Raw genomic sequence first — 25,174 nt, forward strand, 5'->3', positions numbered from 1 at the left:
TGTCATTCCCAAAGGAGAAAAGTCTTCAGACGTGAAAGTAACTTCAGACTTAATTTAAGGGCCCGTTACAGATCAATTACTTTTCACATTATATATAAATGACATGATATAGAACACCGAAGTTTCTATAAGGCTCATCGTAGATGATGCTGTTGTGTACAGAGACGTCGCAGCACTAGGAAACTGTAGCGAAATGATGCTTGATGCAGGGATTGGCATTCAATGCTCAGCATAAAAATTAATGTAACATATTGCGTGTACATAGACGCAAAGTCCTGTTATTGAATGACAATAGGATTACAGAACAATGACTGGAAGCATTTACTCCCATGAAATATCTAGTATTATGCGTACTGTGAGATGTTGGGTGAGCTGTTTACCATACCCCAGAGATGCTACAGATCCTATCCATAGTTACTTACAGAAATGGAAAGCTCCCTGTAAGATTACGCAAATATACAAGAAACAAGATCACACATCGAATAACGTCTTATCAAGTGAAAATTCCTAAAGATGGCCCAATTATGGATGAAAGTAATGGTGCCACACATCACACAGGCATGGTCATAATAGAATCCATCAAACTAGAAAAAGAATCTAACGGTCACTGGTTTATTGCCACACGACATTAGAAATGATTTACCCACTGAGTGAAGTATACAAATCTTTAATGAGCGGACAAGGGATTACAAAAATACGAAGCATAGCCTTGGCACGGATGGTTGGATACGTAAATGAACGTTAAAAAACTATGTAGCGAATATAGCCAGTGACTGGGAAACAGGACACGGAAATGCATGGACGAACACCAATACTTTTGCCTATGCGCATAACGGGTGCAGCTAGCTGGCAATGAAAATTAGATTTGCCAAACTGCACCCTGACGCAAATTACCTGACTTCACGTTCACCTCGCCTCTATGGCTGCAGTGATAGCGCACGCTTACCACTCTTGCGTTCTGCAAGAGTAGAAGATGGCTGCAGTAATGGCTTAAAATTCTTTCAGCTCGAGCTCTGTGCTCTGATCTAAATCTGAGACTGTTCGCCCTGCAGCTCTGACATCCAGTGTACTGCCTCCAGCCCTGGAACAAGTGTCGTCTGCGCCACCCCTCAAACAAAAAATGGTTCAAATGGCTTTGATCACTATGGGACTTAACTTCTCAGGTCATCAGTCCCCTAGAACTTAGAACTACTTAAACCTAACTAACCTAAGGACATTACACACATCCATGCCCGAGGCAGGATTCGAACCTGCGACTGTAGCGGTCGCGCGGTTCCAAACTGTAGCGCCTAGAACCGCTCGGCCACTACGGCCGGCACCCCTGAAACAAGTTTGTCCTCTACGTTCTCTCTGAAAAAAGTTTGTTTTAACTGTCTGCCAACGTCGAAATCTCACCGACTAATTGCAGCAATCCTTGCGAGCTCCGATGAATAATAATTTAATAAATAAGTTTAACAATTCCCTACTGTCTGTCGCGGTTAACCAATAGGGCATAATTCTCCAGTGATACGGGGAAGAAGGCAGAAAATCTTTTCTGTTACATGACAGATTGTTAGTCATGCTCAATCAGGAGACATGCATGCACACACACTCAAGAATTCGCCCTCACTACCAAAATAATTACAACCTGAGAACCCCTTACTAAAATTTGAACAAGTATTACAGCCGACTCTACTGGGTTCATAAGCTGCCCCAGTGCTTCGTAGGCTCATTTTATCTCCTGTATTTCAGATCCTTATTATATCTAAATAGGGTTCCTGTTGGTTCTACAGAGTTCAATGTTGTGGTGTGCTGCTCGGCCTAACTCCAAGTCCATGCTGGGTTGGACTGGCAATCTCTCCTCCTCTGCTCTCTGCCTGCACGGAGAGTGGCTTCCAGCAGAAAGATGCGACTATTCCGTTGCCCTAAGTGTAACTTCCCTTCCACGAGCCATCTAAATTACTAGACAACTTCACTATACCAAGATGAAAGCAGATAAAGAAATAGTGAGAAATGCAATCATTGGCAGCAGTGAATATTGCTTGCTGTTTTCATGCAGTGTTAGTCATTTGACTTGACTGACTGTTAGGATCTGTATCTTAAGTTATAAAACAGGTTATGAGACAGTTTGGGAACAAACTGCCATGTAACAGTATGGGGCGATTTAAAGCGGAATGCCCAGATACAACTAATAGCAGGAAAAGCAGATGCCAGGCCGAGATTCATTGAAAGAGCCTAAGGAAATGTAGTTCATCGACAAACGAGGTAGCTTACAAAACCCTCATTCGACCAATATTCGATTATTGCTCCTTAGTATTGGAGCCGTAACAGAAAGGATTGATACAGGAGACAGAAATGATGCAACGAAGAGCCACACGTTTAGTGACAGGTTCATTTAGTAAGCTAGAAAACATCGCAGACAATCATCCAACTCTGTAGCGGACGCTGCAAGAGATGCGTTCTCAATCACGCTGTGATTTACTGTTAAAGTTCTGAGAGCGTACACCCCTAGAAGAGTCAACAAATACAGAGGGGTCCAGAAAAATGTAGACACTCTTTCACAGTCAGTATTAATGAAACAGAATAACATTACAATTATTGCACGGGTGGGGGGGGGGTGGAGGGGAGGGAGGTTGTTTTACGAGGTGCATTCAAGTTCTAAAGCCTCCGATTTTTTTTATAATTAACTACTCACCCGAAATCGATGAAACTGGCGTTATTTCTCGACGTAATCGCCCTGCAGATGTACACATTTTTCACAACGCTGACGCCATGATTCCATGGCAGCGGCGAAGGCTTCTTTAGGAGTCTGTTTTGACCACTGGAAAATCGCTGAGGCAATAGCAGCATGGCTGGTGAATGTGCGGCCACGGAGAGTGTCTTTCATTTTTGGAAAAAGCCAAAAGTCACTAGGAGCCAGGTCAGGTGAGTAGGGAGCATGAGGAATCACTTCAAAGTTGTTATCACGAAGAAACTGTTGCGTAATGTTAGCTCGATGTGCGGGTGCGTTGTCTTGGTGAAACAGCACACACGCAGCCCTTCCCGGACGTTTTTGTTGCAGTGCAGGAAGGAATTTGTTCTTCAAAACATTTTCGTAGGATGCACCTGTTACCGTAGTGCCCTTTGGAACGCAATGGGTAAGGATTACAACCTCGCTGTCCCAGAACATGGACACCATCATTTTTTCAGCACTGGCGGTTACCCGAAATTTTTTTGGTGGCGGTGAATCTGTGTACTTCCATTGAGCTGACTGGCGCTTTGTTTCTGGATTGAAAAATGGCATCCACATCTCATCCATTGTCACAACCGACGAAAAGAAAGTCCCATTCATGCTGTCGTTGCGCGTCAGCATTACTTGGCAACATGCCACACGGGCAGCCGTGTGTTCGTCCGTCAGCATTCGTGGCACCCACCTGGATGACACTTTTCGCATTTTCAAGTCGTCATGCAGGATTGTGTGCACAGAACCCACAGAAATGCCAACTCTGGACGCGATCTGTTCAACAGTCATTCGGCGATCCTCCAAAACAATTCTCTCCACTTTCTCGATCATGTCGTCAGACCGGCTTGTGCGAGCCCGAAGTTGTTTCGGTTTGTTGTCACACGATGTTCTGCCTTCATTAAACTGTCGCACCCACGAACGCACTTTCGACACATCCATAACTCCATCACCACATGTCTCCTTCAACTGTCGATGAATTTCAATTGGTTTCACACCACGCAAATTCAGAAAACGAATGATTGCACGCTGTTCAAGTAAGGAAAACGTCGCCATTTTAAGTATTTAAAAGAGTTCTCATTCTCGCCGCTGGCGGTAAAATTCCATCTGCCGTACGGTGCTGCCATCTCTGGGACGTATTGACAATGAACGCGGCCTCATTTTAAAACAATGCGCATGTTTCTATCTCTTTCCAGTCCGGAGAAAAAAAATCGGAGGCCTTAGAACTTGAATGCACCTCGTATGTCTACAAAGTGACCCCCATTACCAGGCAAACATCGTCGATGCCGCTGAACCGTTGACCCAACTACGGCAGACAGTGTTGGCTCTGTTATAGCACGTTCAGTGTCGCTGACTTCTCTTGACGAGCTTCGTTTTTCGAGGTTCCCCATAGGTGGAAGTCAAGATGTGTGAGGCGTGGAGACCGTTGTGGGTCCACAACACCTTCTCTTCCACATATCCATCCTCCAGGGAGTGTTTCATCCAAGCAGGCTCTGACGTACTTGTGGGAGTGAGCGGAGCGCCATCTTGTTGTTGATAAAGTCTTTCATTTCCAAACACCTCTCGGATGGCAGGGAAAATTGATATCTGCAGCTCATGAAGATGCACCTCACTAGTTACGGTACCTTCTGAGAAGAATGGGCCAATGAAACCGCTCGATGACGCACCGTGCCACTCATTGACACCCGGTAGGTTAACATGTTTGTCCACGTGAACGTAAGGGTATTTGGGAGCCTAGTACGCCCTTTTGTGTCGGTTTACAGTACCGTTCAGTTCTAATTTGCACGTCAGACCAGATAACCATCCCTGCAGACCGTTCGTCCTCGCGGGGCATGCCTTCAAATCACTCACAGTATTCCACCCTGCGATCCGGGTCATCCTCGTTCGTAGCATGCACCAATCTTGGTATTTACACTTTCCACTTTGCAGCCTTCTGAACCCGTCGAACATTTGATGGGCTAACCGCGCTTTACGAACACCTGCTTCACAGGTTTTTGAGGTGACCTAGTAAAACACTGCACCACAGCATCGGTGGAAGCTGAACTTGTTTATGCTGCTAGTCAGTCAGACCTTTCCTTATGCACATCCTGAACAGTACCGTCGGCTTCAAATTTATCCCGAGTACGATAAACTGTTGTACCTGTTGGTGGCTGAGTTCCGTACACATTATGCCATTGCCCTTGTACCCATTTCGTACTTCCAATACCGCTTCAATACGGCGTTGCTTAGCTCAAACGACACTCTTACTTCATTCATTCCTACACTATTACCTATTGGGAAACGAGCGCCGAGATATGTTGAGAAAACAATGGACTACACTACCGCGCAAAATTACAACGAAATGCCTTTTTGTTCCAAAGATATTAACTATCAAAGAGTATCTACATTTTTCTGGACCCCTCTGTATAATGCTTATTCCGAGCTATATCTCACTAAAAGACGAAGAATACGGATTAGAGCGATTTGAGCCTATATGGAGGCTTTTGGCAATCGTTCTTCCCGAAAACTATTTTTGACTGGTACCCGATTTTGATTCGGGCGGGGGGGGGGGGGGGGAGGAGGAAGTAGGAAGAGTGACAGTGGTACGCAAAATAACTTCCGCCACAGACCTCAAGGTGGCTTGTGGAGTATAGACGTACATCAAAATGTAGCAGTAACCACTCTTGACTTTATTGTGATTTACTTCTCGATGTTACGTTACTTGAATTTTGTATCGGTGACTGAACGCTAAACTTTGTTTTCTTGAGTAAATAAACGGCACTGCCTGTTTAAGGTAACGAGAAATTAGCGCATGTGTAACTTGAAATGAATAAATACTCCCGTGAGGAGTTCAAAAAATCTGATTCACGGATTAATGCCGCTGGAAGGTAATAAAAGAGAAGCAACCTCATTCACGATCTTAGTGGTAAGGCGAGACAACAAACTGAATGATCACATTTGCAGCCCAGCAGTCATAACCGTTAGCAGTTGGAGGTCATTTTACAGTCAGATTTTATCAGTACTCCGCATACAGAACAATAAACGAGTTTATGAATTACACCCGAAAAATGTTTCTAATTTATACGAGCTCTGTAACATTGCTGGTGCCGTGAAATTAATTTTGCCCATACAGCGGTAAATGAATTTATGAGTAAATTAGAATAAACGCGCCAGTGACAACGCGCAATTATGGATAACCAGGACACTGTGAACAAACACGCATCGGCATTCGAATGTATTCTCGATGTTAGTTATTCGGTTTGGCAGACACGATTTACATGTGGTCCCTCTGAAGTTTGCCACGTGTAAACTTCAATAGCATCACGTATTCTGTGGGGGCGACAAGATAAAACACACGTTAACTAGTGACTTAAAAATTTGGAATGGATGTAAAATAATATTTTGAGAGAGGAAAAAATAAAGGGTAAACTGAAGAAAAATGTGCCCAAAATTGGAAGTGAATGTTTATGAGAAAACACAGATACAGCAGATGCAAATATCACTAGCTTGTCAGAACAGACTACCATGAAGCCATAGGGTGCTATGAAGAAAGTAGGATTGAACAGTTTGTTAATACACGGACAGAGAGACCCTTTATTGTAAGGAAACACATTACAGAACAATCGCTTTAAGTAGGTACCCCCTTAAAATATGTAGGTATATTCGTAAGGAGCGATTTGAAATGTAAGGACCACACAGTATTAATTGCAGGTAAAGCGAATGCCAACATCAACAGAGGAAATAGCTTACAAAACACTCGTTCAACCAATACTTGAATATTGTTCAGCAGTTTGGGCTCTTTGCCAAATAGAATCGACAGAAGAAACAGGAAAGATCCAAAGAAAAGCAGCACGTTTCGTTACAGGTATATTTACTAAGCGCCATAGTGTATCTAAGATGCTCATCCAACTCAAGTGGCAGACGTTGTAAGAGAGGCGTTCTGCGTCACCATATGTTCTGATGTTAAAGTTCCGAGGGCGTACGTTCCTAGAAGAATCAACCGATATATTGTTCCACCTATCACGAAGATAAAATTAGAGAGATTCGAGTCCACACGGAAGCTTCCCAACAGTCGTTCTTACCGCAAAACATACGCAACTGGAATAGGAAAAGGGGGAAGCGACAGCTGTACACAAAATACCCTCCGCCACACACCGTAAGGTGGCTTGCTGTGTATAGATGTAGAGGCTCCTGAAAGCTAGACTACGTTTCGAAAACAAAAAGTGAAATTTTAAAACAATATAAAATGACGAACTGTCATATCTCAGAGAGCGATACTCGTGATGCTACGCCATGAACAAACCATATAGGTATTGAAGTCTTTGTTCGCCCCGTGGGTGACAAATGGAAAATTGATAGTGCATTTCGCATCAGCACTTATATTATACACTGATTATGAACTTAGCGACTCCAGAAAGCATAGAAAATAACGAAATTTTGCTAATATTATATGCACAGCATAGCAGGAAGAATTCATGGTTATCTTTGGAGGCGGTTTGGGAGTGTACAAGGTGTGAAAGTTTTTACATTTGTAGTAGCAACAACGCAGCTGTGTATCGAGTATAACAGAGCTCGAATGACAGATACATTCCTCCTGTCTGCTTCAATTCTATGTCAGAGTTCATGAATTGTACTTGGTTGTGAACGATAGCATGGTAGTTTCCCAGAAATGCATGGCAAAATGTTTTCGGTGGTTGACAGATTTGGAGAACTTACTAGACAGGGAAACACCCGAGGAACCTCTTTATCGAGGTAGGTCAGAATAGCTTCGGCAATATGTTATCTTGCGTTCTCCTGCTGAAAGGTAACATGTAACGTCCCCCTTCCCTTCTATCGACAATATTAGAAATATATGACCGTATATGCATGTGCCTAAACACCTGGAATAAAATTTTGAAAAGGCTATCGTTCCGAAGATTAAATATAAAGTCGATAAATGAGGGGGAGGTTAACAACCAGATGCCCTCTAGGACAACTTATTCCGCCTACTTAATTACTGTAAAATTTACTATGGTTGTTCAAAAAGTTTGTGCTATCATGCACGTTCTGTGCCAGCGAGAAAAGGTACCACATGAATCGGAACAGAATAATAAGAGTTACTGAAATAATTATAGCTAAAAGAAATACGGTCGCCGGCCCAATTGGGCAAAAGTTCTGTTCGGTAGGTGAATTAATGAGCGGAACAGTGAATGTCAGGAATTATTATAACACGCGCGGCAACAGAGGGCTGCACGCACGTTAGCAAAAACAATTGAAACATTTACGTAATAAAGCGAGAAAGAAAATAGTTTGCACTCGAAATATCATTAACTAACACAGCTGAAATTTTGAAAACATACAAGATAACACTTAGATTAATGGTTACTTACTGTTGTAAGTGACAATGGCGCTACCTCACAATAACGTTTACTATTTTCATATGAATTTTGGAAAATGGCAAAAAATAATTAAAAGAAACTATAATGACTTCTGAACAGAGAAGTGGAAATTGATAATTACTGTACCAAAAGGTAAATATTGTACTTTAACACGACTGCAAGTCAAATGTGAACCAGAACTTTACTAACAGAAAATTACAATAATCACTGATATTTGCACTCACTCATTAATTCTAGTTAGTGCTTTTGTTCGTAGTGCCAGGAATCATTTTAATTTGATTAGTTGATTTACTATTTGCAACAATTAGATCGACTCAGATTAAAGTTCAAATTTAAAGTTAGTGAGACTGAAATTACTGAATACTGTAAGTTCAAATCTTTAATCTAACTGAATCATTTAGTTCATAAGCAAAATTAACTGGCACTGCAATTTTCATTTTTCATAAACGGTACTCTGATTATTGTAACAATAGGACAGGACAGGAACCTATTTGATGAATGATTTTAGGAGAATCGCGGGCAAGCAGTTTTGATTAAACTATGGTAATTATCCACTCGCAAAACCCCACAAATCTGTTTAACGCCGTTACAAGACTAGTTGACCATAAGCTGTGATGCAGCAATCTTACTTCAGTCCATTCTCGCCGTGACGAAGTTGCTGACGACGATACTGCCGCTGGCTCCTTTCCATGACAATTAGCGAGCACGGGAGTTATTGGCAACGATATTGGCGTGGCGGGTTCTTGATATTGCTGCAGCCAATATTTCCACCGCCCACGCTCATCACTTGCCACGTGCCGCTAAACAATCACTCCTCCAGTACAGTGCACGCCATCCATGTGTCCGCACTTCACCAAGTCTCACACCAGAGTTCTCTCTCTGTGTAGCGCGCGCTCTGACGTAACATCCTCCCTCGTCCAGAGACGCGGCTACTCCAACGATACTTATTCGTTGACAAAAACCTAACGTTTCCCTAACATTACCTCAGCGATTATTCAGCGATATATACATAATATACGTAATTGATTATACAGCAATATTAAACAAATTAATTCATATATCGTGTACATATAAATTTATATATATATATATATATAGGACTATTACAAATGATTGAAGCGATTTCATAAATTCACTGTAGCTCCGTTCATTGACATATGGTCACGACACACTACAGATACGCAGAAAAACTCATAAAGTTTTGTTCGGCTGAAGCCGCACTTCAGGTTTCTGCCGCCAGAGCGCTCGAGAGCGCAGTGAGACAAAATGGCGACAGGAGCCGAGAAAGCGTATGTCGTGCTTGAAATGCACTCACATCAGTCAGTCATAACAGTGCAACGACACTTCAGGACGAAGTTCAACAAAGATCCACCAACTGCTAACTCCATTCGGCGATGGTATGCGCAGTTTAAAGCTTCTGGATGCCTCTGTAAGGGGAAATCAACGGGTCGGCCTGCAGTGAGCGAAGAAACGGTTGAACGCGTGCGGGCAAGTTTCACGCGTAGCCCGCGGAAGTCGACGAATAAAGCAAGCAGGGAGCTAAACGTACCACAGCCGACGGTTTGGAAAATGTTACGGAAAAGGCTAAAGCAGAAGCCTTACCGTTTACAATTGCACAAGCCCTGACACCCGATGACAATGTCAAACGCTTTGAATTTTCGGGGCGGTTGCAACAGCTCATGGAAGAGGATGCATTCAGTGCGAAACTTGTTTTCAGTGATGAAGCAACATTTTTTTCTTAATGGTGAAGTGAACAGACACAATGTGCGAATCTGGGCGGTAGAGAATTCTCACGCATTCGTGCAGCAAATTCGCAATTCACCAAAAGTTAACGTGTTTTGTGCAATCTCACGGTTTAAAGTTTACGGCCCCTTTTTCTTCTGCGAAAAAAACGTTACAGGACACGTGTATCTGGACATGCTGGAAAATTGGCTCATGCCACAACTGGACCGACAGCGCCGACTTCATCTTTCAACAGGATGGTGCTCCACCGCACTTCCATCATGATGTTCGGCATTTCTTAAACAGGAGATTGGTAAATCGATGGATCGGTCGTGGTGGAGATCATGATCAGCAATTCATGTCATGGCCTCCATGCTCTCCCGACTTAACCCCATGCGATTTCTTTCTGTGGGGTTATGTGAAAGATTCAGTGTTTAAACCTCCTCTACCAAGAAACGTGCCAGAACTGTAAGCTCGCATTAACGATGCTTTCGAACTCATTGATGGGGACATGCTGCGCCGAGTGTGGGAGGAACTTGATTATCGGCTTGATGTCTGCCGAATCACTAAAGGTGCACATATCGAACATTTGTGAACGCCTAAAAAAACTTTTTGAGTTTTTGTATGTGTGTGCAAAGCATTGTAAAAATATCTCAAATAATAAAGCTATTGTAGAGCTGTGAAATCGCTTCAATCATTTGTAATAATCCTGTATATATATGGTATATAAATGGTCAAAGAGCACATCGGGATGAAAGTGTTACAAGCGTCAGGAAGACTTCAAAGATAGGGCCTTAACACTGTCCACTGTCGATGAGGACGCTTGTCTTGCTCTAAACGAACAATTTCATGCCTCGCGGCACGTGACTTAACTGTACATTAAAGCGTTTCTTCTTAAATCACAAGCAAAAATTTAGGACAAGTTTAATTTTTCTTTTGCATGCACGATCCGGTTCGTTGATGGGGCATCATGTAAGTTATTTGTACTATCACTAACTTGAGAATTGATTACTTAACAATGCTTTATTTCGTAAGACCAGATGACATACATTATTTGAAATCATATTTCCCGTATTGAATGTATTATTTATGTTTGCATAGGCCGTTTTGTCAGAAGATTCGAGCCTGATTGTTCGTTGACCACGCGATTCAAGCTTTATTCGTGCTCTTTGGTTAATCAATCTTTTGAGAGAGAGACAAATCGGAGTCCGATTATCTTGATTCCTACATTAATTCAGTGTAACAATTTTATTACATTTTCATGGTCGAGTGTCACTGAACAATGATGGGTGACAAACAAAACACAATGTTCCGATACATAATAATTTTTTTATTTTTCAGCGATGGAAAACACTGACGATATCTCTTATTTTTTAGGTTACGGTAGGTCTTTCATAAAAAAGTAAAAGCCAGGTATGGAACACAGTGAAAAAACTCACCGCTGTTGGAATGTGTCTTGCTGACGCGACAAAAATACGCACGCGAAATTTTGAATCATTCCCAATTCTTAATATCTTTTAGCTGGAACATTGTTAAACTATAGACCTTTCTCAATCGATGGGGCACATTCCGAAGGGCTACCGTTTCTTGCAGGACCTGTGTTGTAAAAATGTAATGCATGTCACAACAATTGTACTTTGTGTTGCATGTACATCAACAGACATATGAGTTAAATACGTCCCAGATGTTAAACATAATGCAAAAAAAGGGTGGCAAGAAAGCAATGTAACCAAGGATAAGAGTAAGAAATTGTATTACAAGCATCAATTAGAAGAAAATTCTAAAAGACGAAAAAGTCTATCGCAAGAGTTGCAGGTAAGCGCATTATTGTCGAGCCGCTTGTATTTCGATCTCCTGAACCTTAAAGCAAACAGTAGACAGGTCGTGGTTCTTCCGCAGAATCTTTCAGTGATTTGTAAATCTTAATTTTTTTCAGTTTGTAGTTTGCATTATATTTAAGAGCTGTGTATAAGATGGCCGCCTTCGCTAGCGTGTGGCTAACATTGAATATCGATTATTTTTATAAATTGTTTTACAAAAATTGTTTTAATAAATGCGTGCAATTCATCTTCCAGATTAATTTTCTTTAAATTTACATCTCAATGCATATTCTTCGTAAACAAATACAAGGTGTGCGAAATTTCTTAAAGCGTTAATAAGTAATTGTGTGTTCTGTGGTTAAATGTAGGAAACCCATAAAAATCTGATCAGAAAGTAATAGTGACGAACAATTTCATGAGGGAGATAGCAATACGGCTAATCTGGCAATGGGAGACGTAGGTACTGATTCCGTAGAAACTGATTTGGAAGCCCACTCCCAGCTCATTGCCAGGACTTACCAAACGATCGAAGGCTTTTATCCCCTCACAGAATTAGTTAAAAAACTTCCGCCTGTAATGAATACTAATTTCAAATTATTAGCCCAAGAGCAGTTGGCTGAAGTCGACACTAATTTCAAGTTATTAGCCCAATAGCAATTTATTCATATAAATAATAATTTTAAAAGCATTTCGACCGAAATTTTGGAAATGAAAGAAGCTTAGAAAAATATTGTGGCAGCGCTTTAGCAATTATCTTCTGATGTCCGTTCGCTTCAGACGGCTCAGACTGAAACTGAGAATTCTGTTCAGGAATTAAATGAAAGGGTTACCAGTTTCACTGCTAATTCAGATGAAAAGTTATAGGATCGATTTAGTGCTCATTGCGACGGGAAACACTGATGATATCTCGTATTTTTTAGATTACCACAAGTTGCTCTTAAAAAGCATAAATTCCACGTGTGGAACACAACGAGAATCCCATAACTGTTGGATCATGCCTTCTTGACGCAACAAAAACATATGCATGAAATTTTCAGTCATTCACTCTTCTTAATGTCGTTTAGCTTGAAGATTGTCGCACAGTGTAACTTTCTCTATCAAGGGGACACATTTCAACGCAATCAAACTGTAGGGCAGAGCGAACATTATGTCTACCCTCTCGAGCGCTATTCATGTTGGGTACGTCGGGCTCAATATTCGCATGACACAGAATCAGGTGTTTACTGGTTCACCAGAAACAGCATTTTCAGTCAGTACAATTGCCATGTTTGGGCCGAGAAAAATCCGCACGCTATCTTGGAGGTGCAGTCCCAGGATTAGTTCTCCTTCAATGTTTAGGCACAAATCGTTGGTGATTGTCTACTTGGACCGTGTAAATGCCTATATGACTACGATGTGTTCACTATTTGCGGTTTCTTTTGGAGGATGTTCCGCTAGCAACGCGACAAAACGTTGGCTGCTTCAAGATGGAGACCGAGCACATTATCGGTGGGTTGTAGGTCGCTACTTGAATGAAAATTAACCCGGAAAATAAACTGGATGTAATGGATCTGTTGTATGTCCAGCGCAATCTCCCGCTCTCATAGCCTTCTGGTTGTGGGGCCACATAAAAGAACTTGTATACTCCCAAGATCAAAAATGACTGGTATATTTGAAACGGCAATAAAAACTAAACGAGCAGCGGTAGAAATACACCGTTTGTTGCAATATGCTTGGGCAGACAAACTTTCGAAATTACAGTAGTTACAATTTTCAACAACAGATGGCGCTGCGGTCTGGGAAACTCTATAGTACGATATTTTCCACATATCCACCATGCGTAGCAATAATATGGCGTAGTCTCTGAATGAAATCACCCGAAACCTTTGACAACGTGTCTGGCGGAATGGCTTCACATGCAGATGAGATGTACTGCTTCAGCTGTTCAATTGTTTCTGGATTCTGGCGGTACACCTGGTCTTTCAAGTGTCCCCACAGAAAGAAGTCACAGGGGTTCATGTCTGGCGAATAGGGAGGCCAATCCACGCCGCCTCCTGTATGTTTCGGATAGCCCAAAGCAATCACACGATCATCGAAATATTCATTCAGGAAATTAAAGACGTCGGCCGTGCGATGTGGCCGGGCACCATCTTGCATAAACCACGAGGTGTTCGCAGTGTCGTCTAAGGCAGTTTGTACCGCCACAAATTCTCGAAGAATGTCCAGATAGCGTGATGCAGTAATCGTTTCGGATCTGAAAAATGGGCCAATGATTCCTTTGGAAGAAATGGCGGCCCAGACCAGTACTTTTTGAGGATGCAGGGATGATGGGACTGCAACATGGGGCTTTTCGGTTCCCCATATGCGCCAGTTCTGTTTATTGACGAAGCCGTCCAGGTAAAAATAAGCTTCATCAGTAAACCAAATGCTGCCCACATGCATATCGCCGTCATCAATCCTGTGCACTATATCGTTAGCGAATGTCTCTCGTGCAGCAATGGTAGCGGCGCTGAGGGATTGCCGCGTTTAAATTTTGTATGGATAGAGGTGTAAACTCTGGCGCATGAGACGATACGTGGACGTTGGCGTCATTTGGACCGCAGCTGCAACACGGCGAACGGAAACCCGAGGCCGCTGTCGGATCACCTGCTGCACTAGCTGCGCGTTGCCCTCTGTGGTTGCCGTACGCGGTCGCCCTACCTTTCCAGCACGTTCATCCGTCACGTTCCCAGTCCGTCGAAATTTTTCAAACAGATCCTTTATTGTATCGCTTTTCAGTCCTTTGGTTACATTAAACCTCCATTGAAAACTTCGTCTTGTTGCAACAACACTGTGTTGTAGGCGGTGGAATTCCAACACCAGAAAAATCCTCTGTTCTAAGGAATAAACCATGTTGTCTACAGCACACTTGCACGTTGTGAACAGCACACGCTTACAGCAGAAAGACGACGTACAGAATGGCGCACCCACAGACTGCGTTGTCTTCTATGTCTTTCACATCAATTGCAGCGCCATCTGTTGTTGAAAATTGTAATTACTGTAATTTAGAAAGTTTGTCCGCCTGAAAATGTACTGTTGTCCCAAGCATATTGCAACAAACGGTGTATTTCTATCGCTGCTCGTTTAGTTTTATTGCCGTTTCAAATATACCGGTCATTTTGAAACACCCTGTACAAGGTCTGTAGAGAGCAATAGTTGTTGCCCCAAATACGATCCGCTATATACCAAGGATTGTCAAACGTTTGCGGTAGTCGTGGACTAGAGGGCAGAGGTGTGTTCTGAATGCAATGGTCGACACTTTGAACATTTCCAGTAGACGCTTTGCACGTCCAGCGAACCTGAGATATGATCTATCTGCATAAAGAGGAAAATACATTTACGACTACATCCTTTCCTTTCTAAGCGTTCACGGCAGTAAGTTGTATTGACAGTTTTAGTTTATGTTTTGGTATAGATTTTATTGGTAACCTTTGACTCAGATCGCAGTTTAGTAATGGCGAAAATTATATCAAGGTTTAAGAGGTTCGTCCAGAAAAATCGTTGTCGAAGAAAGAGGGATAATGGCTGTAGTTACTCTAACGAAAGCAATAACAGAAACTGAACAGACAAGTATAGGTACAACTGATGTAGGTACAAAGAAGGTAACCCCAAATAGAACTTAGGTAAAAGAAGATATACTTCATCTGATTGATGCAAGAAGGTAGACTAAAATGTTCAGGAAAAGACAGGGATACAGCAGTATTGTTAAATCCAAGGTCAGTATCCCGGCAGACACTAAAAATTCATCCAAGTTCTACATTAGCAGCTCCCAGAAGGCGAACTACCTGAGTCAATGACCAGTAGACTGCCAGTTAAGGAAACTACTGAGCAAGTTGTGGCAAACATAGAAGCTATCGCAGCACAGAGGCACGACCCTCTGCCAAAGCCTATGGCACAGCAGAGTTTTGTAAGAAAGGCTACGTATAGCGCAACGTATTCGAGTGTCGATCCAAGAGTAAAGGGTCTCTGAAATGTGATGTGAAAGTGTGAAGTCATTAGGAGAACTGGTAGCGAGGGAAGATGATGACACATAATGTCACAGCCATACTCACAGCTGTAGTGTGCACGGGAAGCGCCAACATGAATATAACGAATATCATTCCTGATTGATGGGTGCTGACTGCCGGCTGTCCAGTACATATTCTCAGCCTTTGTGTCAGTTCCACACATCCAGCGAGAGGGGAGGTTGTGGAGGTCGATACTCGGCACGCCCAGCTGCCTTCAGTCTTCTGCAGAACCACCAGGCCGGCTGGAAGGCGCTTCTGCTGCTGCCAACTACGCTGCCAACTTCTGAAACAACACTAATGAGGCTCGCGGGGTAGCCGCGCGGTCTTGGGCACCTCGTCACGGTCCGCGTGGCTCCCTCCGTCGGACGTTCGAGTTCTCCCTCGCGATTGGGTGTGTGCGTTGTCCTTAGCGTAAGCTAGTTTAAGTTAGAGTAAGTAGTGTGTAAGCTTAGGGAGCGATGACCTCTGCGGTTTGTCTCATAAGGTCTTACCACCAATTTCCAGCTAGTGGTCGCACAGTCAGTCACCAATCTGCAGGCTCTTATGGTCTTGATGCCGTTCGTCATCCACCTTCGAGTGGGCGGGCATCGCTGCTTCTCATCCCATACCTCTGGCGCACACCGATGCTGCCGGTACCAGTTTCCTAGACGGTGGTCGAGAGTCGCTACCGACAAGCCAGTGAATACTTCAGGCTGATTTGGGCCGAGATTCATGAGCGCAAATATCCGCGTCCAGGAGAACACTTTGAGTCATACCTCACTAACAGGAAACATAGGGTGTCAGTGCAAGGGACTAGTGAATTAAGTCATCAGTCATCATCAGAATGGGAAGAAATTACATGTGATGTCCCACAAGGATCCATCTTAGGGCCATCGCTTTTTCTTGTGCGCATTAATGATCTCCCATCAGTTACACTGCCAGAAGCAGAGTTGGTTTTGTTTGCAGATGACACAAGTATTGTAATAAATAGTATGGCGAGTGTAGTTCTAGAAAGATGTGAGAATGATATTTTCATGGATATTAATAAATATTTTAAAGCCAACTCACTGACATTAAACTTCGAAAAGACTCACTATATGCAATTCAAAACCTGTAAGAGGTTTCCACCCAGCATATGCATAAAGTATGAAGAAGAGAAGATAGAAGAGGTTGACAGTCTTAAGTTGCTGGGATTACAACTTGATAATAAATTCAGTTGGGAGAAGCACACCACAGAACTGCAGAAACGCCTTAACAAATCTGTATTTGCAATTCGAGTGTTAGCTGACATAGGCGACATAAAAATGAAAAAGCTTGCATACTTTGCCTGCTTTCACTCCATAATGTCATATGGTATAATATTTTGGTGTAACTCTGGAAGTCAAACAAAAGTTTTCAGAGTCCAAAAGGGTGTAATACGTATTGTTTGTGGAGTAAATTCACGGACGTCCTGTAGAAACCTCTTCAAAGAACTGGGTATACTAACTACTGCCTCTCAGTATATTTACTCCTTAATGAAATTTGTCCTAAATAATATATCTCTTTTTCCAACAAACAGCTCAGTTCATAAATACAATATCAGGAACAAAAATGATCTGCACAAGGACTTGAAAGCACTTACTTTAGTTCAAAAAGGGGTCCACTACTGAGGAACACCCATCTTCAATAATTTGCCAGCAAACATAAAAAAAATTAGTTACAAATAAAGATCAGTTTAAATGGAGCTTGAAAGACTTACTAGTGGCCAACTGCTTCTACTCCAATGACGAATTTTTTAACAGAAACAAATGATGTATTGTATGTATTCATAATATTAGTATTGTTATTTCAGCTTAAAATGTTGACATGTCCCACATCCACGAGAATCTCCTCAGCACGGATCTATGGAATGAAAAACTAATCTAATCTAATCTAAAGATCCATACACAGTGCTGGAGGCCACCGATTCTACGAGTCGACGGGCGCCTGTGACACCGCAGCTGCCACCCGATGCTTCGCCGAGCCATCGATACTGCGAGTCGATCACACGCCGGCAGTCCACTGCTGACAGCCACTATTCTGACAGCCCGGCTGAGGCACGGCGCTTTGGAAGGCAATCCTGTGTTATTGCCCAGTAAATGTGTTACTGGCAGTGATGTTTCCTTGGTGCTCTCGAGCATTACTAGGACCTTACCGCCGCATCCTGCTCGGCCGTCTCCTGGTGACCGTATGAGTCTGGGACCGGACTCCTATAATATATGGTGTAGAATAATAACGGCTGTCAGTCAAAATAGTGTGGAACTGCAGGGAAATCAAGGCGAAATTGTTGCAGGGAAAACGTGACTAAATCGACGAGAAATAGTTGTTGGAGGAACAGATTCAGCATGTAGAAAAGTCAAAACAAACATCGGTGAAATTAAAATCAAGGGCGCCAACATTAAGAGTGCAGTGGTAATTCCACTGTTAAATGAAAAGGTGAGGGCGGATGGGTGGTAAAGTACATCGAAGGTCTCTGTGATGAGGCGGAACGGTCTGTTGATGAGATAATGGTTAAAATCGGACTCGATGTGGAAGATACAGCACTTCCAGTATTAAAGTCAGAATCTGACAGAGCTTCGGAAGATTTTCGATTAAATAAAGTAGGAGGAATATAAATCAGTCAATCGGAATTTCTAAAATCATTGGGGAAAGAAGACAGCAAACAACTACTCAGGTTGGTGTGTAGAATCTTTGATACTAGAGACATACGATCACACTCCCAAAGAAATCAATGGCAGGTAAGTATGAGAACTATTGTACAATTAACTTAGAAGCTCATGCGTCAACATTACTGACATGAATAGTGTACGTAAGAAAGTAAAAGAAAACTGAAGACATGTTAGGTGATGATCAGTTTGTCATCGGAAAGGTAGAGGCACCAGAGAAGCACTTCTCACGTTGTGCCTGATAATGGAAGCAAAACATAAGAACAACCACGACACCTTCATAGGTTTCTTGGATCTGGAAAAAGAGTTTGATAATGCAAAATGGTGGAAGATGTTCCACTTCTCAAAAAAATGTATGTAAACGGTTTCTGAAAGACGGGTAGTATACGAGGGTTGGAACTTAAATAGTGGCAACCATTTATTCACAACGGATACAAAAGAGTTACATGTTTCCAACTGTTACTGTCCTTCAAAGTAGTCACCAGCGTTGTGTAGAACACAGCGATATGGAAGGCGTAGTATACCGCTAGCAGCGCCTGTTCTGTTGATGGTGCGAATTGAGCGGTCTACTACCTGTCGAATCTCTGGAACAGTTCTTAAGCGAATACCACGAAGTGGTTCTTTTATCTTCGGAATCAAATCAAAGTCACAAGGAAATAAATCTGGGGAGATGGTGGATGGTACAGTACTTCCCAGTCCCATCGACCGAACAGAGCAGACACAGTTTGCGCTTTACGTGCCCGCGCATTGTCGTGCAAAATGATGGGTGGGTTGCGCAGAAAGTTTCGCCAGTTCTTTCACAAAGCTGGCTGCAGGTGATGCTCCAAAAACAAACAGTAATACTGTGCATTGACGGTCTACCGCGAGGAACGTAATGCGTTAGGATAACACCATCACAGTCGTGGACGAGGATCACCATAACTTTCACCATACTGGGGCTCTGACGCTCTTTCGACTTTCGTCGCGACCTATAATTGACGCCATTCGTTGGATCGGCGTTTCAGCTTTGGCTCCTACGATGTGGCCCATGTCACATCCAGTGTTACGATACGGCGTAAGAAAGCCTCTCCTTCGCGCTCATAGCGCTCCAAGTGCGTCTGAGCAGCGTCGTAACGCATCCATTTCTGCGTTTCCGTCAAGTCATGTGGATCCCATCGTGATGCAATTTTTCGCATGCCCAGGCGTTCCTTCAGGATGCGAAGCTCAGTTGTATGCGCTAATCCGGTTTCGTGGGCGAGCTCACGAATCGTATGGCATTGATCACTGTCCACTAACGCGGCAACAGCACGCACGTCTTCTTCAGAGACGCTAGGACGACCTGCCCGATGCATGTCTGCCACAGTTTTCCGACCTTCGTTGAAAGCTTTTACGAAACGTGCCACTGTTCTGTACGGCAATGCCGATTCCCCGCAAGCTTCTTGAAGACCTTGATGACACTGTCGTGCTGTACGACCTCTGGCGCATTCAATCTGGATCCAACTCCGTTATTCCTGTTTCGAAAACATAGTGACACCGTTACTGTGTTTCCCTCGATTCTGTGCAGGCCGGCGACGTGGGCCGGGTGAGTCCATTTGGTCGGAGGTAAGGCATTGACGGAAACAATAAAAGATTGGGATTAAAAATCAGCGGAAATGAGTCAATGATAAGATTCGCGGATAGAATTTCTGTCATCTGTGAAATTCCCCGTTGCATAGAATGAATAACATTATGAGTACAGATTATGGATTCAGTTTAAACTGAATGAGGAGTATCGGAAATGATACTGTGGATAAACTTAATATCAGAATTAATGACTTCCAAGGAAGTGAAGGAATCCCGCTCCATTGGAAGCAAAGCAACGTGCAGCAGGAAGCAAAGACAACAAGAAGAGTAGTGGCTCTGAGCACTATGGGACTTAACATCTGAGGTCATCGCCCGCATCTCGTGGTCGTGCGGTAGCGTTCTCGCTTCCCACGCCCGGGTTCCCGGGTTCGATTCCCGGCGGGGTCAGGGATTTTCTCTGCCTCGTGATGGCTGGGTGTTGTGTGCTGTCCTTAGGTTAGTTAGGTTTAAGTAGTTCTAAGTTCTAGGGGACTGATGACCATAGATGTTAAGTCCCATAGTGCTCAGAGCCATCTGAGGTCATCAGTCCCCTAGAACTTAGAACTACTTAAACCTAACTAGCCTAAGGACATCACACACATCCATGCCCGAAGGAGGATTCGAACCTGCGACCGTAGCGGTCACGCGGTTCCAGACTGAAGCGCCTATAACCGCTTGGCCACACCGGCCGGCTCAACAAGAAGAGTAGACTAGCACAGGCAAAGGGGGCATTTGTGACCGAAATATGTCTACTAGTATCATACGTAGGTCTTAATTTGAGAAAGAAATGTCTGAGAATGTACGTTTGGGGCACAGCATTCTACGGTAATGAAACATGGACTGCGGAAAAAAACCGAAGGAGAAGAGAATCGAAGCATTTGAGGTGCGATACTGCAGGAGAATGTTGAAAATTGTTTGGAGTGATAAGGTAAGGAATGAGGGAGTTCTCCTCAGAATCGGTGAAGAAAGAAGCCCTGAGAAGAAGAACGGACAGTATGATAGGAAATGTGTTAAGACATCATGGAGTAACTTCCATGGTACGAGGGGGAACTGTAGAGCGCAACATTTTAGGGGAATTCAGCGATTGCAAGACAGTCAACAGTAAGTGAGGGTGTAGTGTGCAAGTACTACTCTGAGATGAAAAGGCTGGCAGGAGAGAGGAACTGTGACAGACTCTTCAGTCAGGATACCCAAAACAAATAGTAAACAAGTTTATTCTTTCGTTACCTGTTCGAGTTGATTCGAAGACCACATCGGTCAAATGGTTCTGAGCACTATGGGACTTAACATCTGACGTCATCAGTCCCCTAGAACTTGGAACTACTTAAACCTAATTAACCTAAGGACACCACACACATCCATGCCCGAGGCAGAATTCGAACCTGCGACCGTAGCGGTCGCGCGGTTCCAGACTGAGGCGCCTAGAACCACTCGTCCACAGCGGCCGGCGAGACCACATGGAGGTTGTGCAAAACAGTATTTGAGAAATTTATACAGGGCCCCAGAAACAGTCTGAAAAGCTTGTAAGGGTGTTGCAGAGTGCTGTAAAGTAGTTGCTCAGAAAAAGATTCGATATGTTGCTTCGTTTCCTACTCAGTTAGCATTGAAGCTGCGTACTCAAATTCCAGCAGCCCGGCAGAGACGGTGTTGCCAAACTGAAACGTCCCCTTTGAACAATTTATATAGGACTGTGCTTAAACTGACACACAATATTTTTTTTAGCGCAACGCAATCTGACTTTCAAAAATCCCTACAAAAGAATGGCCCTGACTAACATTAATCTATACCTTTCACAAATCACTTACCTCACCAAAAATCTCCGTTACTCGAACTTCTACAATACAGCGAGCGCCACTACTGCCAGCTAAATAAAAGATTCAAACTACGGAAGGCACTAACTACTAGTAGGCATAGTTAGCAAATGAAAGATTTTAATAGAGAACAAACAATGTATTTACCTTAATATTCATCAAAAGTCATAATATATACAGCAGTTCATGACATCCATTTTTTCAAATTTCCAAATTCCGCCATCTCTCTCCCCACATCCACCACTGCTGGCGGCTCACCTCCAACTGCGCAACGCTACGCGCTGTTCACATCCAGCTGCCGCTGCCCAACACTACAGTGGCAGACAACAATGCAAACTAGCCACAGACTGCACACAGCACAGCCAGTGATTTTCATACAGAGCGCTACGTGGCGTTACCAATAAGAAAACCTAAACAGCCTACTTACATAGCCCCCACGCTCCCCACAAAAAATTTTACAAATTGTTTTGGGCACTGGGCAATACATATTAGTTAAAATTTTTCATAATCGTAATTACAATAACAAAGAAATCAAATGCACACACTTATTGATACAATGTTGGTCAAAAGCTAAAATTTTCTCACAGTCCATAAAGACAGTCCAGATTGTTCATCACAGTAAAATTCCAGTGTTTTTTCTTTTTTTTTCAAAGTCTGAGCAATAAATGAAAATGCACACGGAAGTAGTGGATTTCCATGCAGTCTTGAACAAGTAGTGTTGTCCTTCCAACGGAAAGACAGTGCTGACTCTTGACATGCAGACAGGTCATAGGCCGCAACAGAGCAAACCCACAGCAGAGTCATTCGAAGTTGATGAATGTTGGTAGGTAGGTCATCACAGAGTAGACCCGATTGTGGTATTGGTAGAGAGTATGGGATTGGTGGGCCACCAGAGGTGCAGACCCACTGCAGTCCTTGTAGAAATAATGGTATTGGTGGGTCATCAAAGGTGCAGACCCACGGCAGTCCTTGTAGAAATAATGGTATTGGTGGGTCATCAAAGGTGCAGACCCACTGTAGTCCTTGTAGAGACGGCCAGCAGCCATCTGTTGCGACTGTGCAGGTGCACAATCACCATCGAAGAGTCTTGCAGAGAAGATATCAAGTCCATAAACCACCACTTGTGCACTCACAAAGGCTTTTTTGTAATGTCCTTAGAACCAGCAATGCTGTTATCCAGTCCCTTGCTGAATTATTTACACACGTGCAAACACTATCAGTCCCTACTTCTCACATATTGTCCATTTACTATGACCAACAGAAACGTGTGCAGTGAAATGTAACGTACAAGTTACTTAATTTGATGAACTGGTGTCAATTACAATTTTATAACATAAGAATACAATAACAAAGGTACAATATACATCATTAAAGAACATAACAATACAGATAACATTTGTGGTACAGGCTTTACAAAAGAATTGAACTAACATATACATCAGTGTTACAGGAATTATGACATAAGTAAATACATAAAAGATCAGAATAACTTTTGAAACATCAACTTCACACATGAGCATTAAAACAAAACATAATAAATAATGTCTAAACATCTTTACAAAGTACGTAACAGATTATTAATGCAAATTATATTTGAGGATAACAGTATTCCTCATCATAGTTCATGTTGCTGAGTATTAGAAAAATTCTACAACGTAAGTCTTATCAGGTAAACATATAAAGACAGGAAGAACATAAATACACAAGGGTACACAAACACATAGTGGGATAACACAAAAGGAAAGGACAGGGTTCGTTTTCAGTGTAACATTTGGTACTGCAGTCCAACTCAAAACTTCATTTTATAGATCTTTCGTCTTATTTCAACGTTTGTTTCCACCAAAAAAAATCCTATCCAAGCATGCTTTCTGTATTTATATGTTCACATATTTCTTACCTCATTATTTATTTTCCATTATCTTACCTCATCATTTATTTCCAAGAAAATCCTACCTAAACCTGTTGTCATTAAACCATACTTTTTTGTTCATATCCTCTTTCAAAAATAGTTTTTCTCCACTGCGCACTACTTTTTTGGCCAAACTATTTTCTTATTGCTTCTTAATGCATTTCTTCCAATTCATCATAGTTAGTTTCTTACATAGTCTACCCCCTCTTAAGCTAACTTAAATCTACTGAGCTCAGATGCTAAACTAAAGGACGAGGCAATGCAGCAGCACAAAAAAATTAACACGAACAGCAATGACAAAAAAATTCAAATTGGCAAAGTAAGCAACAATATTACAACTAATATAAAGCAATGAGCAGCAAACAAGAAAAATAAATCAGTAGTAAACTGGCTTAACAGCGTAATACAAAGTCAAATTCAGTAACACTATGCCTGGCAAACAGCAGTAACTTATACCTAAACATGACATAGCTCAAGCAAAAAAAATATTACAGTAAAAACAACAATGAAGATAAGGGAAATGTATATTCACATCTTAATGTCTATGTAATTAAAGTGGTGCACCACAACTTATTCTACGAAAAATATTACCAAGTAGTTGAAAAGAAAATTATGTATGCAAGTCCTGTGAAGGGAAATGTTTTTTTGTGCTCCTTCGTTTTTTTTTTTAAGTGATTGTTTACTGGATCTGTAGGCATAAAATATCTATATTAGTACATTCATAAAATTTTATTTTAAACAATGCTGCAGTGCAGCTAGAACTAGATATTAAAGAAAATGAGCAAATAAACACATAAAGCAAGCCATATGGCATTTCTCTCAACTAGCAAGACAATAGCCATGAAATGTTTCTCATCATTTCATTAGGCATTTTAGTAAATATCATAAATTAAGAGCTCCACAGTGTTATCATATGTTTTCAAGTTTGAGGGTGTCGTATTTACGATGCTTTCTACAAAGGAATGTCAATGGGGAGGATAATGGCCTCTTTTTTTTTCCTCCGCCTAATGGCTTTCTTTTGTCAGACGAATACTTCTCAGCTGGGCGCCCAAAACGCATTACGCCAAGGTCACTTACGTTTCTTACTGAAATATTTATGACAGCAGTTTCTGCTACAGTGGCAGTCTCATATAAAAATATTTCACAGGTCAAGAATTTGCGTTACAAAGCTGTAGAAACAAAATCCTATTGATATAACAGTGTCCAAAAATTTTCGTCGGCATTGTAATACATTCACGCATTTACATACATCTCATAACTCTTAAAGTATGATTCTTGGTTTCCAACAACCTTTTTCACAAACCAGAGTCCCTAACCACTACTCATTATTCCTTACCTTATTCATCGACACTTCAATATTTCATCATAACAGATATGTTGCATAATCAAATTCCTCATATAGCATCAGCTTATGGATCATAAACATACCGCAACAGCATAATACACATAGTAATCGTAATAATAACATCATAACACGTCAGTCAACTCTCAAAATCGTCGTAGCTTCCTCCAATAATTAAAAAAAATTCTCTGCTCATGTCAAAAGTGTCATCTGCCCCCATTTGTTGCATTAATTGTAATAACAGAG

Source organism: Schistocerca cancellata, chromosome 2 (assembly GCF_023864275.1).
Source record: "Schistocerca cancellata isolate TAMUIC-IGC-003103 chromosome 2, iqSchCanc2.1, whole genome shotgun sequence".
Classification (NCBI taxonomy): Eukaryota; Metazoa; Arthropoda; class Insecta; order Orthoptera; family Acrididae; genus Schistocerca; species Schistocerca cancellata.